A 13,995-nucleotide genomic window follows, 5' to 3' on the forward strand; every position below is an offset into this window, starting at 1 on the left:
GACTCCAGTAATGAGACAAACAGAGAACTCCCCTGCCAGCCTCATAGTGGTTTGGTCCAGAGCCAGACAAGCGACGTAGAAGGGCTCAGTTAAACATAGATAACAGACTACGAACACACACAGAGACAGCGAGTGAGAGAGACAGAGAGAGCGCAGGAGAGAGATAAAGGATGACGTAAAGATGACGACCTACAGACACTAGTTCCTGACAGGCCGAGAGATAAGTGATTGATTTGATAAGAAAGCGAGAGAGAGAGAAAGAAGGTTCCGGCGTGTCTGGCGAGTTCGAGAGATGAGGGAGGCGAAAGGCCTGTGGGTTTCTCTCCACACTGGTCCATTACATACCTGGCCCCAAAAAGGGATTGAGTTTAAGGAAACACACACACACACACACACCGCCGGGAACACACAGCCTGCCTGCGTCCGTTCCGTTGCCAGGCTCCCACAGCGTGTGTTTGTTTGTGTGTGTGCGTGCGTGTGTGATGCAGGCTAGTTCGTCACCAACGCAGCCAAGCATTTCCCACACACACTACCGCCTACACAAACCGGGAGAGCACCAATATGGTCAAACACACACAGAGAACATCCTACAGCGGCTATTTATGGTTAGTAGAGAACAGAGGTAACTCTTCCTCCACACTAACTATAGTACTGCTGCTCTGTCTCTTTAGGTCTAGCTGTTTGGCCTTCTAAAACGGACGACCTCTCACCTTTTTACTGTCACATCCCAACAATAAGGGTAGACAACGCAGGCTGAGAGAACCGGAGCGAGAGAGAAGGCTGAAATATGTTCCTATCCCCCATTCTGTTGGAGAATGTGGATTTTCATCCTGGCTGGAGTGAAGCTGAACATGTGTGGTTTCTGAAAAGTCGGTCCAAGTCGCAGAGTACACTCAGGAGGAAAGCCATGCCCAACACCCCTCTCTCCCTCTCTGGATCCTCGAACATGACTTTTACTGACAGACGTGGTGAAATGGTCTGATATTTACATTCTCGTACATGTACAAGGCTGAAAGTCTAGTGTGGTATTTTGGCAGCCTGCTGGTTTACGCAGGTTGAGGAGATGGAAACAGCAAGAGCTGTTTTATCTAACTGCCATCGCACCTGTGCTTGTAACAACTGTCAGTGTGTGTGTGTGTGTGTGTGTGTGTGGATGCCTTGAGGAGGGCAGAGGGCATCAGTAGTAGTTTCCTGCGGAACAGAAGCGGTGTGTGCGCGTGTGGACAAAATAAGAACGTGTAAATATGTGACTGAGTGAGAGTAAACCTGAGTCAATACAAAACCATTAACAGGGTTTCACCTCTAAAACCCTTGAATCCAAGTCAGACAGGCATGACGTCATCCTGTCATCCACGTGTTTTAACCAAAGACACAGGCTCTAAATCAGATGTTAAAACAAACGGAACCGAGGCATTTGAACGTTAGCGGACCATAAACAAGGCTGAAGGCAGCTTCTCTTCTTCTTGATTGTCCACTAATAAAGTTTGAGGGGGCTGACTGACGCGTGTGGGGGTAGGGTAAGGTTATTTCCAGTCAGTCACTCAAGCAGATGTCCTCAACATCTCTTTCGCAAAACAAGACTTCACAAGAAGGGGTGACGTTCTTCTTTTCGCGTTTTCCAGAAACAGCATGACTCCAAGCGGGAGATAGTCAGTCAGACCAAGAGCCCATGCCTTCGTCTGAGCACTCACACACAGATGTGCGTGCCAGTGTGTGTGAGCATGTGAAGCAGTGACTCACTATACGAATGTCTGTGAGAGACCGAAAACTGTATATGTGACTATATAGAAATATGTTGTGACATTTGTGCCGCCGAAATCTGAACGACCATAAGCGTGTGTTTACGTTCACTATCGACAATAACACTTGATCAAACTCACTCACTTTCCCAGTCCTTCACTTAAAAAAAACCACAACCTGCCTGCCTTTTCCCCGAACACGGCGGCTCGGCGGCTCACATCACAGGGAAACGGCGTCACACACGACACCCTGCTTTCTCTGTATGAGGGTACCAGAAGGGGACAGAACAGCCCAAAGTCCCCCCTCCCCCAGCCAGTGTCTTCAGTACTACCCATGGCCTCACTTCCCAGAATCTAGAGCAAGACAGACACAAACAAACAAGTCAGCACCCTGATTAGTTCCCCCAAAAACACACACAGACCACAACAGAGCTGAGACTCTGTTTCCTAGACAACGGTTGCCGTGGTATCGGTGGCGTCGCGGCAGACGGTTATTAAGGTGGAGAGAGAGATACAGAAAGAGAGAAAGTACTTTCTCAAGAGAGATTGACTTTCTCCACTATTCTCTATTCCCTAGTACAGATTGAACATTCTCTATTCCCTAGTACAGATTGAACATTCTCTATTTCCTAGTACAGATTGAACATTCTCTATTCCCTAGTACAGATTGAACATTCTCTATTCCCTAGTACAGATTGAACATTCTCTATTCCCTAGTACAGATTGAACATTCTCTATTTCCTAGTACAGGTTGAACATTCTCTATTTCCTAGTACAGGTTGAACATTCTCCATTCCAAGAACATTAACATTAAGGTCAACCTGTAGTACTGGCAGGTTATTTAAAAGGGACCACGTGCAATTAAAAACATACATTTCAGACAGTGAAATATGATGCGTGCACCCGAGTTAGCTAAGAGCAGCTACTTTTCATCATCAGCCCCTCATTTTCAATCTGACCATCAACACACTCCCATCTGAGAGTGTGTGCGCCAATCGGGACAAAGCAGAGCAGAGAACATTATTGACGGTAGTCCAAGAGGGTTCAGGCCCTCTTGGACTGAACCCCCCCCCCCCCACACACACACACACACACAGGCAGAGATAGGAGTGGGAGTCTGTTGAGAATCAGGTTGTCCTTTATGTTCCTTCCAAGAGCTGGAGGTCTGCGATCATGTCTCCACTGAACAACAACAAGGACAACCTGACCCTCGACACACTTCGACCCCTATCTGAGCGCGTGTGTGTGCCTGCCTATCGGGACCGAGCAGAGAACATGACTGTCGGTAGTCAAAGCCAGATGAGGTACAGCTACCGTCCAGTCCGGTGTTCATATTATAGTTGGTAGGTAATAATTACACAGCTCTAGTTCTCTGAACAGACATAAAGCAGTGATAATGATGCATTTCTGTTGTTACGGCAGACTGAACTGTGTGTTCATATAGCCCAAAGAACACTGGACTGTTCGTTTACCGATTGTCCTCACCTCTCTCTCTTTGTTGTTCTAATACTCACATCTCTTTCCTCTCCCTTTCAAACACTCATTCTTGGCCTCTCTCTCTCTCAGGGGTTGGAGTGAAGTAGTCACTGGGGTGACAGAGGAGAAAACACTACATTCCTTCCCTGTGTGTGTTGTGGTGTGTTAGTCATACACACACACACACACACGTTTATACACCTCCCTTTCACCTCTGCATCATCGGTGGCACTTTGCCAGGGATAACGAAGCTAAAGAATAGTCACAGATCCCACGAGGGAGCTTTCATGACACACACAGAGACGGTTCTGGAATTTCATAACAGGAACACATATGGCTCTAGAGCAGTAGAACGCAAAGACAGAAACACAGAACTACCTCGCCGACAGAGTCAACACACACGGTGTGGTACACCAGCCAGTCGGTCTCCATAGAGTCACAACTAGAGGCCTCAACACTGCTAGGTGGAATTCCACACAGAGCTGCCTGAGCTTTACCCCAGTAATTCCTAGCACCTCCTCCTCCTCCTCTCACCCACCCTGCTTCTTTGCTCTCCTATCAATACACTTGCTCTTATTCTAAATGGACCTCTAGGCCCTACTCTCTATAATCCACTCCTGTATATTTGAAAGGATTGGATAGGTGGAAGTAATCAGCCGAAAAGGTTGCCTGATAATATGTTGGACTGTTATCAAAATGGCCGGCTAGATGTTTGAGATAGGACAGAAGTTCATGTTATTGTTTGCAGCATGACAAATGCTGTGCTCCACTTCCTTGTTGAAGAAATTACACCTTTCGTTTCAGGTAGAGTAAAACAAGGCTTTTAGTGTCTGACATCATCGAGTTAGTTCCCCTTGCCTCTGACCCAAGTAACCACCCACACACACACACACACAATATGAAAGTTTGTTTTTTCACGGGCGCAATACAATGAAAATAATGTCAGAGGGCCTGAGACAACATGAGATGTTCACACGATACACCGACACACTGACCCCATTTCATCACAACCTCCCTCAACAACCGAGGAAGTGTTAGGTGACTAAGAAATGTAAACTAGCCTACTGACCCACATTACTCATGCCACAAACACCTCCTACACAACCGCCACTCATCCCCTACACACACAAGCCACACCTGTTTCTACAACCAATCTCACACCCACACCACCTGTCAATTATGTAAGATACACCATCCTCAAAACACCATGGGCCAAACATCTTCATCCAACACCTATACACACACACTTACACTTTCTATAGCCCTGCTTATTCCCCTTTCATCAGTGTTGACTCGAGTTGAGCCTTAATATGTAACTTTTCGGGAAACCCGACAAAATTCATATATCATTTTTGCTACCTGGAAATAGCGGAGCGATTTCTGCATAGTGCATCTTTAAAAAATATTCAGACAAATATTTGGTGTGTGTACAACTTTAACGGTACACGTTCGTCATAGATGTAGTAGAATGGGCGGCGATTGTTCATTCACTCGCATTTAGATCACGGGATGGGACACATGGGGGCGGGTGATTCAAACCAGAGCAAGAAGCAGTCACTTGGCTACTATTCAGCCAAGAAACTGGAGCTGTATGATAGGAGAAAAAAAGGAGAATATATTTTCGTAAGCAGCTTTCAACCTGTCCTAACTTTACAGCTCGGGACTTCAAAGAGTCCCAAACAAGAAACACGCCACTCGTTTCCATGTCTATCGCCTTGATTGATCGGAAGTGGGGTTCAAAGGGTTTCACCGACCCCATGCCAGCACACGCTGGTCCTTGGAACAAGGCTCGGTTTATAACGGCCCATAAAATGCATAGCGCCGAGTCGAGTTCTTGCACGAACGATTTTATTTTTTTATCCGGTCAAATGATCATGAATACAGTCAATAACAGGCTAACTTTCCAACCGTGTTTCAATTGCTTGTTCTGTGCTATTTATCTTCCCCGAAGGCTCTTCCAGACAGAAAGGGCTATTTTGAGACACAGTGAGTGACACACCAAAACCAGACCAAAAACACCACCCTCCCCCCGTGGACGATGCAAATGACTTCCTTTCAATTCGACTCTTTGTGTGCGAGAGGAAGGTCTGACTTGGGGCAATACATTCGCTTTATAAGGCAGCTTGCCTACCTCCCTCTGTCTGCCCATCCCCACTCAACACTTCCCCAGTCAGCCCTCCCACAAACAAAGGCCCGGAGGAGGGGGGAGATCTTTACACAAGCAATTTCTTTCTCCCCCCTATTCTCCCTCCATATATTCCTCGTATCTGTCCCACAAACACACGTGGGATGCTGCTATGTTTCTGAAGTGCCTCCCTCTTTCTACTGTCAAAATAAATTCACCAAAACAATCGCACAAGCATCAAGAGAATAGACTATGGCCTTGTTGTAATTTACGCATTCAACCGATTATGTTGACTGTTTGTCATTACAAATTAGCTAAAATGGGAATTATAATAGGCGACGTATTCCCCATGTAATATACTTGATACAAACGACAAGAGATAACAAGGCAGCGTGAGCAAACAAGTCTTCCGGTTTCATCTATTAACTATTAAATGTTGTACACTAACGTTACCAGGCTGAATACCAGCTCCTCGACCCCGTCGCTAAATGTCACTTTCTGAACGCGCTCTCTTGTAATCGACATGAACAAACAAGCCGAAGAGAAAACGACGAAAAGCCCAAAGTAGATATTTCCACATTACTAAAGTTTTACTGATTTTTATTTTATTTTTAAACTCGTCCTACAAGATCTCAAGTAAAAACGGCCAATGGCAACATGTTTCTCTGTGTACATTAGACAAACGGCGGCGCAAGATAAAAAGTTACATTTGACATTCGAATAGTATTGCAACAGAATGTAACCAGCTCGTAATAAAAGACGTTCACAATGTAACACACAAGCTATAAAGATATTCACAATGTAACACTGTAGTAATAAATATATATTCACGTACTGCTGTCTGGAGTAGTAGAAATTCTTGAGAATATTTCCAAAACAAACGAGCTTTTTTTCACTAGTAAAAATATTTCAGTGTGTAACACTGTAGTCCGTATTTGCGGAGTTTCCTGAATCCAGGCAGTAGTCGGAGCTGTATCTGCAAGTTTCTCTCTCTGTGCAGCTGAATTCCAGCGACTCAGACAACTGACTCAGACAAATGTAACATAGTTCACTTAGTCTCACTCGCTTCCTTTCGAAGCTCTTGTAAACTTGTATCACTTGACGCCCAACTAATGTCACTCTGTCTGGCTTTGAAATCCTAGCTTCAGTCGACAAGCGAGATACTCTTTTTTATTATTCCGTTTGTTTTCTCCCTGCCTTCTATCTTTTTTACAGTCCTCGTCTTCTTCTTCTTCTCTCTCTCTCTCTCTCTCTGTGTCGACATAAGGCAATTAGGTTGCGCTGAGTCGAACTGTGTTTTAAAGGGACAAGTCTCTTGGCTCGGTGCTCAACTATGATGCTATCGCTACAGATTCACACACCAACCCACTGGCTGCGTCTTCCACACACAGACACGATACGCCCCTCCTGCGCCCTGCTCTGTCCGTTCGCTCGCTGACGTCACCACACCGTCCCCGGAATTCCCTGACAGAGCAAACTGGCATCGAATACCGAGAGACTCACTCTAGCCGCGACTACCGGGGCGTGTTCCTCTGCCTCTGTGTGTGTGTGTGTGTGTGTGTTTTTTTTAAGGTGGGCTGCTTCGTGACTGACCTACCGGTTGATCACCCGGACAGCTTTTCCGTCTGACTGCCTATTTTTGGACGATGTACTATCCTGACATCACAGCTATTAAAGCATTTATCCTGCTGTAGTCTAAAATGATCCCGTGTTGATCTAAGGGCAGTAATACCATCTATAATTGATATCCTGCCCGATAATATAATATAATAGCAAAGACTAGAATAGATTACAAATACAGAATAATATGAAAATATCTCATACCCTGTTATAAACCTTTTATAACACCAATAATATCAATGGTTAATTATAATAACTGATAATATTAATGAATATTGATGAGTCAATGTACTGTCCCTGCCTTAACATTTTTCCACAATACACTATATATACAAAACTATGTGGACACGCCTTCAAATTTGTGGATTCGGCTATTTCTGCCACACCGGTTGCTGACAGGTGTATAAAATCAGGCACACAGCCATGCAATCCCCATAGAAAAACATTGGCAGTAGAATGGCCTTACTGGAGAGCTCACTGACTTTCAATGTGGCACCGTCATAGGATGCCACCTTTCCAACAAGTCAGTTCGTCACATTTCTGCCCTGCTAGAGCTGCCCAGGTCAACTGTAAGTGCTGTTGTTGTGGAAACGTCTAGGAGCAACAACGGTTCAGCCACAAAGTGGTAGAACACAAAAGCTCACAGAACACTACCTGCCCCAATGCATAGTGCCAACTGTAAAGTTTTGTTGAGGAGGAATAATGATATGGGGCTGTTTTTCATGGTTCGGGCTAGGCCCCTTATTTTCATTGAAGGACAAATCTTAACATTACAGCATACAATGACATTCTAGACGATTCTGTCCTTCCAACTTTGTGGCAACAGTTTGGGGAAGGCCCTTTCCTGTTTCCACATGACAATGCCCCTGTGCACAAAGCGAGGTCCATACAGAAATGGTTTGTTGAGAACGGTGTGAAAGAATTTGACTGGCATGCACAGAGCCCTGACCTCAACCCCATGGAACACCTTTGGGAGGAATTGGAACATCGACTGCGAGCCAGGCCTAATCACCCAACATCAGTGCCCGACCTCACTAATGCTCTTGCAGCTGAATGGAAGCAAATCCCCACAGCAATGTTATTACATTTAGTGGAAAGCCATCCCAGAATAATGGAGGCTGTTATAGCAGCAAAGTGGGGACCAACTCCATATTAATGCCCATGATTTTAAAAATGAGATGTTTGACAAGCAGGTGTCCACATACTATTGGTCATGTTGTGTACATGTGGAACATGGGATATAATGCGGTTGATCAACCCCCAACTCTGTTCTGTACCAGGTTTGTGGCTCTCTGGGGACGGAAATGGCTGGGCACTTCAATCCCCCCAGGACTCACCAACGTGGGTACTATAATAATGCCAAACACATGGTCTGTTATTAAAGGCAGCATGTGTCACACACACACACACACACACACACACACACACACACACACACACACACACACACACACACACACACACACACACACACACACACACACACACACACACAGACAGTATATTTAGATCCACCACCTCAGCAGGATAGGAGTGTGTCATTGATGATTCTCCCACAGAAACAAAATCAGGGACACACACACAACATGAGTTTGAACTGCCTGTTCCCGTTACCGATAGTAAATTACATCGTGACCTCACAAGGAGATATTCTCTGGCACAATGAACATACAAGGTGTCTTTCCTCTCCCCCAGACAAGACAGGACAAGACACACACGCACACGCACACACACACACATACCCACACATACACACACATACAAGTACGCACATTGAGAGAACACACACAGAACCACACTAGAGAAAGACTTAAGACATAGCAGTACATGGTATTCACATGTAATTGAGAATGAGAATGAATGTTCATTCAATGTTCCGTATTGCATGACTGTCTGAAAGCGAACAGTAGAATGGAGTCTTTAAGTCAATGTGAGAGTGCTCTATGTCAATGTGAGAATGTTCTCTGTCAATGTAAGAGTGCTATATGTCAATGTGAACATGTTCTATATCAATGTGAGAGTGCTCTATGTCAATGTGAGAGTGCTCTATGTCAATGTGAGAGTGCTCTATGTCAATGTGAGAGTGTTCTCTGTCAATGTGAGAGTGCTATATGTCAATGTGAACATGTTCTATATCAATGTGAGAGTGCTCTATGTCAATGTGAGAGTGCTCTATGTCAATGTGAGAGTGCTGTATGTCAATGTTAGAGTGCTCTATGCCAATGTGTGTGTGTTCTATGTCAATGTGAGAGTGCTCTATGTCAATGTGAGAGTGTGTGTTTGATTATAAATCTTGTAATGACGAGTCAAAAACAAAGTGATGGAGTGTGTTCAGAGCAATGCATTATAGAGAGATATATATTGCTTAGTGTATTCAGTCTTTATACTCTGCTATCCTATGCATGTGTGTTTGAGTGGGTATGAACTACATAGCTTTCAGTCATCAATGTACTTTATACTCAGGGGCTGTGTGTGTGTGTGTGTGTGTGTGTATCGTGGGGGGGTTACGGGCTGAAGCAGTGTGTGTGGTACACTTGAGTCCCACCCCGGCCACATCAATCAACAGCCTCTTCTTGTTCCCCCCAGCAAATGTAAAATAGACCCAGTAAGCAAAATCAATACATATTTTCCAGACATTAAAGTTAGGTTCTGAATGAAAGGTGAAAATACATATTTTCCGGACGTTTAAAATACGTATTTCCGGATGTTGAAAATGTTTATTTTCGGGACGTTGAAATCAGGTACATTTTCGGTTCTGAATGAAAGTTGAAAAGACGTTGTGTTTGGACCAAATCAAGGCTGGTCTTGACCAGATCTGAACCAAACATAGGTGTTTATGATTTTTTGCATATGCCACTGGTTGATAGAAATTCTCATCGTTTAGGGAAAGAATTATGTGAGGTTTTATGTGTTGTTGGAGGTGCCTTTTGGTCAGTTTAGCTAAGAAAACGCCTCCGTATTGTGTACAGTATGTGTGTGTGTGATGGGGGGGGGGGGGGGGGGGGGGGGGGGGATGTGAAGTAGTGTATATATCTTTCTGTTGAGTAGTAGAATCCCCCTTCCTCTCCCACAGTGGGGGCACAGTCCTTAAGGATGTGTGTTTGTGATTGTGTGACTGTGTGTGTGTGTACGGAGGGTAATTACAGTGACTGGGCCTACTGTAATGAGAGGAGAGGGACTGAGAGAGAGAGAGAGAGAAGCGCTGCGGGGAGAGTGGAGAGAGTTCAGTTCTCATACTGCAGATATATATAGCATCCCTCTCATGGGTACAAGTCAAAAAGATTCCTGTCATTCCTACTTCACACAAACACATCTACTGTATACAGTGCAGGCTCAAGTGACGCCCACACACACACACTGGAAAAATACATTGAAGAGTGACTACCCCTAAAAACCAACCAATCCCTTGGAAAACAGTGTATGTGGCATCAAACATGTATTCTAGTGTCAAAACTGACTACAAAGTGAAAATAGGATCATTTTGGTGATAAAGTCAGTCTTGTCTAAAACAGAGTTTGGGACCTCAGCGCGTCACAACGAGTAAATGAAGGTTGGGTTTGGATTACAACTATGTCAACAAATCATGCCCCCTTTTGCCAAGCTCCACGTGCAAATCGCCCCTCCGCTCACTTTGCTTCCCTTCATTGAATGTGGGCTCCGTTGTTTCATCACCCCAAACAAACACGCTCAAAGAATCGCGGCCGTTTGAGACTGAAAAGCCCTATAAGGATTGAGCATGCAATGCATGATTCCAGCAGGATGCACAGCCAACAACTATGGTTTACATGCCCTGCCGAAGGACCCTATCACACGGAATAGGTGGTTGGACTTCGTTGGTCCCCAGTGGTGGTGAGTATACTGGTAGCTAGACTATAGACCCCTTGATATTTATCTGGTTATGTATATTTTGATAATCATTATCACTATCATCGCTAGCATAGCATAGTCACTTTTATAATGTTTAAATACTGCTTTACTCATCTCATATGTATATACTGTATTCTATTCTACTGTATTTTAGTCAATGCCATTCCGACATTGCTCGTCCTAATATTTATATATTTCTTAACTCCATTCTTTTACTTTAGCGTGTGTATTGTTGAGAATTGTTAGGAACACAAGCATTACGCTCCACCCGCAATAACATCTGACAAATACCAAATATGTGTATGTGACCAAAATTGTTTTATTGTGATTTGATGTTACAAACTACTACAAACTAGCTAGCTAATTACCTAACTCGTTGGCTAGCTAGCTAATGTTAGCCTACCTCAATACAAATCGGATTTGGCTTGGAAACACAATAACATTTCAACAGAAGGCAAATTATTAGTAGGAAAACCGTTTGTCAAGATTGTGATGTCGCCAGATTGACTAGATGCAGTATAACTTTAGACAGCTAACTAAGTTTGAGGGGACCACAGTATTTGATTGAAGAGACGACCGTAAAGTTGTTTCCTACAAATGATTTGTCTACTTTAGCAATGTAATAGTATTTCCATGGCTCTCTAAGGTAGTGGAATTTAGACAAAACAGTCACATTAGTCTCCGAGGTGCAACCCATATCTAGGGCACAAACCACACCAGCCCAGGGCATCCATGTCTGGCTTCTTCACCTGCGGGATCGTCTGAGACCAGCCACCCGGACAAATGCTCACCTTTGATGACCACTGGCATGCTGGAGAAGTGTGCTCTTCACGGATGAATCCCTGTTTCAACTGTACCGGGCAGATGGCAGACAGCATGTATGGCGTTGTGTGGGCGAGCGGTTTGCTGATGTCAACGTTGTGAACCGAGTGCCCCATGGTGGCGGTGAGGTTATGGTATGGACAGGTATAAGCTAAGGACAATGAACATAATTGCATTTTATCGATGGCAATTTGAATGCACAGAGATACCGTGACGAGATCCTGAGGCCCATTGCCGTGCCATTCATCCTCCACCATCACCTCATGTTTCAGCATGATAATGTACAGCCCCATGTCGCAAGGATCTGTACACAATTCCTGGAAGCTGGAAATATCCCAGTTCTTCCATGGCCTGCATACTCACCAGACATATCACCCATTGAGCATGTTTGGGATGCTCTGGATCGACGTGTACGAGGCAAATGGGGGTTACACCAGGTACTGACTGGTTTTCTGATCCATGCGCCTACCTTTATTTTAAGGTATCTATGACCAACAGATGTGTATATGTATTCACAGTCATGTGAAATCCATAGATTAGGGCCTAATGGATTTATTTAAATGGACTGATTTCCTAATATGAACTGTAATTCAGTAAAATCTTTGAAATTGTTGCGTCCTGCGTTTATACTGTATTTTTGTTCAGTGTATATCATCACCCTGTCACAGGCCCTCCCAGTCAACACCGCATCATAAGATTGTCTGCTGCAGTTGTTGGAGAGATGTCTAGGTTGCAGCTGAACATGCAGCAGAGAGAAGACCAGCAAGGGGGCCTCATCAGTATCATCTAGACATGCCCTCACTGTGAGCGTTCCCATGAATGGAACAGTCAGCGACATGTTGACAAGAATCCGGCCAGCAACCTTCACCTGTCAGCTGCAAAAGCTTTCACAGACTCATAATTTATACACATACAGAAGGCAAACACACTTCATTACTTTGAGAACCAAATTGTGAAACATAATTTACAGTTGAAGTCGGGAGTTTAAAACCCATTTTTCAACCACTCCACACATTTCTTGTTAATTAACAAACTAGAGCTTTAGCAAGTTGGTGAGGACATCTACTTTGTGCAGGACACAAGTAATATTTCCAACAATTGTTTACAGACAGATTATTTCACTTATCACTTATTTCACTTATCACTGTATCACAATTCCAGTGGGTCAGAAGTTTACATACACTAAGTTGACTGTGCATTTAAACAGCTTGGAGAATTCCAGAAAATTATGTCATGGCTTTAGAAGCTTCTGATAGGCTACTTGACATCATTTGAGTCATGGCCGTTTTCTCAAAAGTGAGGTTACAAGTTGATCAACTTTCAAGGCAGAATGACTTTCCCATTGTTCCTCAACTGCAGTGCATGATACACCATGAGGGGTGTATCCTATGTAAAAAAGCACCATATGGTCACGTTTCATGATATCTGAAATGAAATAGAAAGGGGAACGCAGTGATCAGGTTGAGAATGCAATCAGTGCTCTGTATGTGTGTGTGTGTGTGTGTGTTTGTGTGACCGACCAGTATCTTTGATGAAGGGCCAGGAGGTGATCTACGACTGCCATGCCCATCAATGGGGCGCTGACAGAGACCTTACCTCTAGCCTCACCTCTTGCCCGCTCACCAACACTCGTCCATGGGGAGACTGTCTTGTAAATAGTACCTGTCTGTGGGTCAGATATATTATCAGTCCTGACTGGTAATAGAACAGTGTGTGTGTGTGTTCACAGAAACATGTATGGAGCCAGCACATGGAGACTTGCAAGATGATGTGATGAAGTCCAGACTGTCGCGCGGGCTTGATACTGATGTCTCTGAATGGAGAGAGACCTGACACTCTGTACTGATGTCTCTGAATGGAGAGAGACCTGACACTCTGTACTGATGTCTCTGAATGGAGAGAGACCTGACACTCTGTACTGATGTCTCTGAATGGAGAGAGACCTGACACTCTGTACTGATGTCTCTGAATGGAGAGAGACCTGACACTCTGTACTGATGTCTCTGAATGGAGAGAGACCTGACACTCTGTACTGATGTCTCTGAATGGAGAGAGACCTGGCACTCTGTACTGATGTCTCTGAATGGAGAGAGACCTGGCACTCTGTACTGATGTCTCTGAATGGAGAGAGACCTGACACTCTGTACTGATGTCTCTAAATGGAGAGAGACCTGACACTCTGTACTGATGTCTCTGAATGGAGAGAGACCTGACACTCTGTACTGATGTCTCTGAATGGAGAGAGACCTGGCACTCTGTACTGATGTCTCTGAATGGAGAGAGACCTGACACTCTGTACTGATGTCTCTGAATGGAGAGAGACCTGGCACTCTGTACTGATGTCTC

The 13,995-nt window shown here is 44.5% G+C and overlaps 1 protein-coding gene across 3 annotated transcripts in view; it reads right to left on the bottom strand.

Annotated features, from left to right (window-relative positions):
* LOC110532943 (lysine-specific demethylase 6B) overlaps nucleotides 1-13,995 on the bottom strand; it is a 145,525-nt gene that overhangs the window by 22,391 nt on the left and 109,139 nt on the right. Inside the window, exon 1 of one of the 3 annotated variants that reach the window (XM_036987491.1) lies at nucleotides 6,176-7,074. The exons of the other annotated variants lie outside the window; for them this stretch is intronic. The gene's annotated coding sequence lies outside the window, so the exon portion shown is untranslated. Of the gene's footprint in view, nucleotides 1-6,175; nucleotides 7,075-13,995 lie in introns of those variants that run through there. 3 annotated transcript variants of the gene reach the window in all.

This window comes from Oncorhynchus mykiss, chromosome 9 (genome assembly GCF_013265735.2).
Source record: "Oncorhynchus mykiss isolate Arlee chromosome 9, USDA_OmykA_1.1, whole genome shotgun sequence".
In the NCBI taxonomy this organism is placed as follows: Eukaryota; Metazoa; Chordata; class Actinopteri; order Salmoniformes; family Salmonidae; genus Oncorhynchus; species Oncorhynchus mykiss.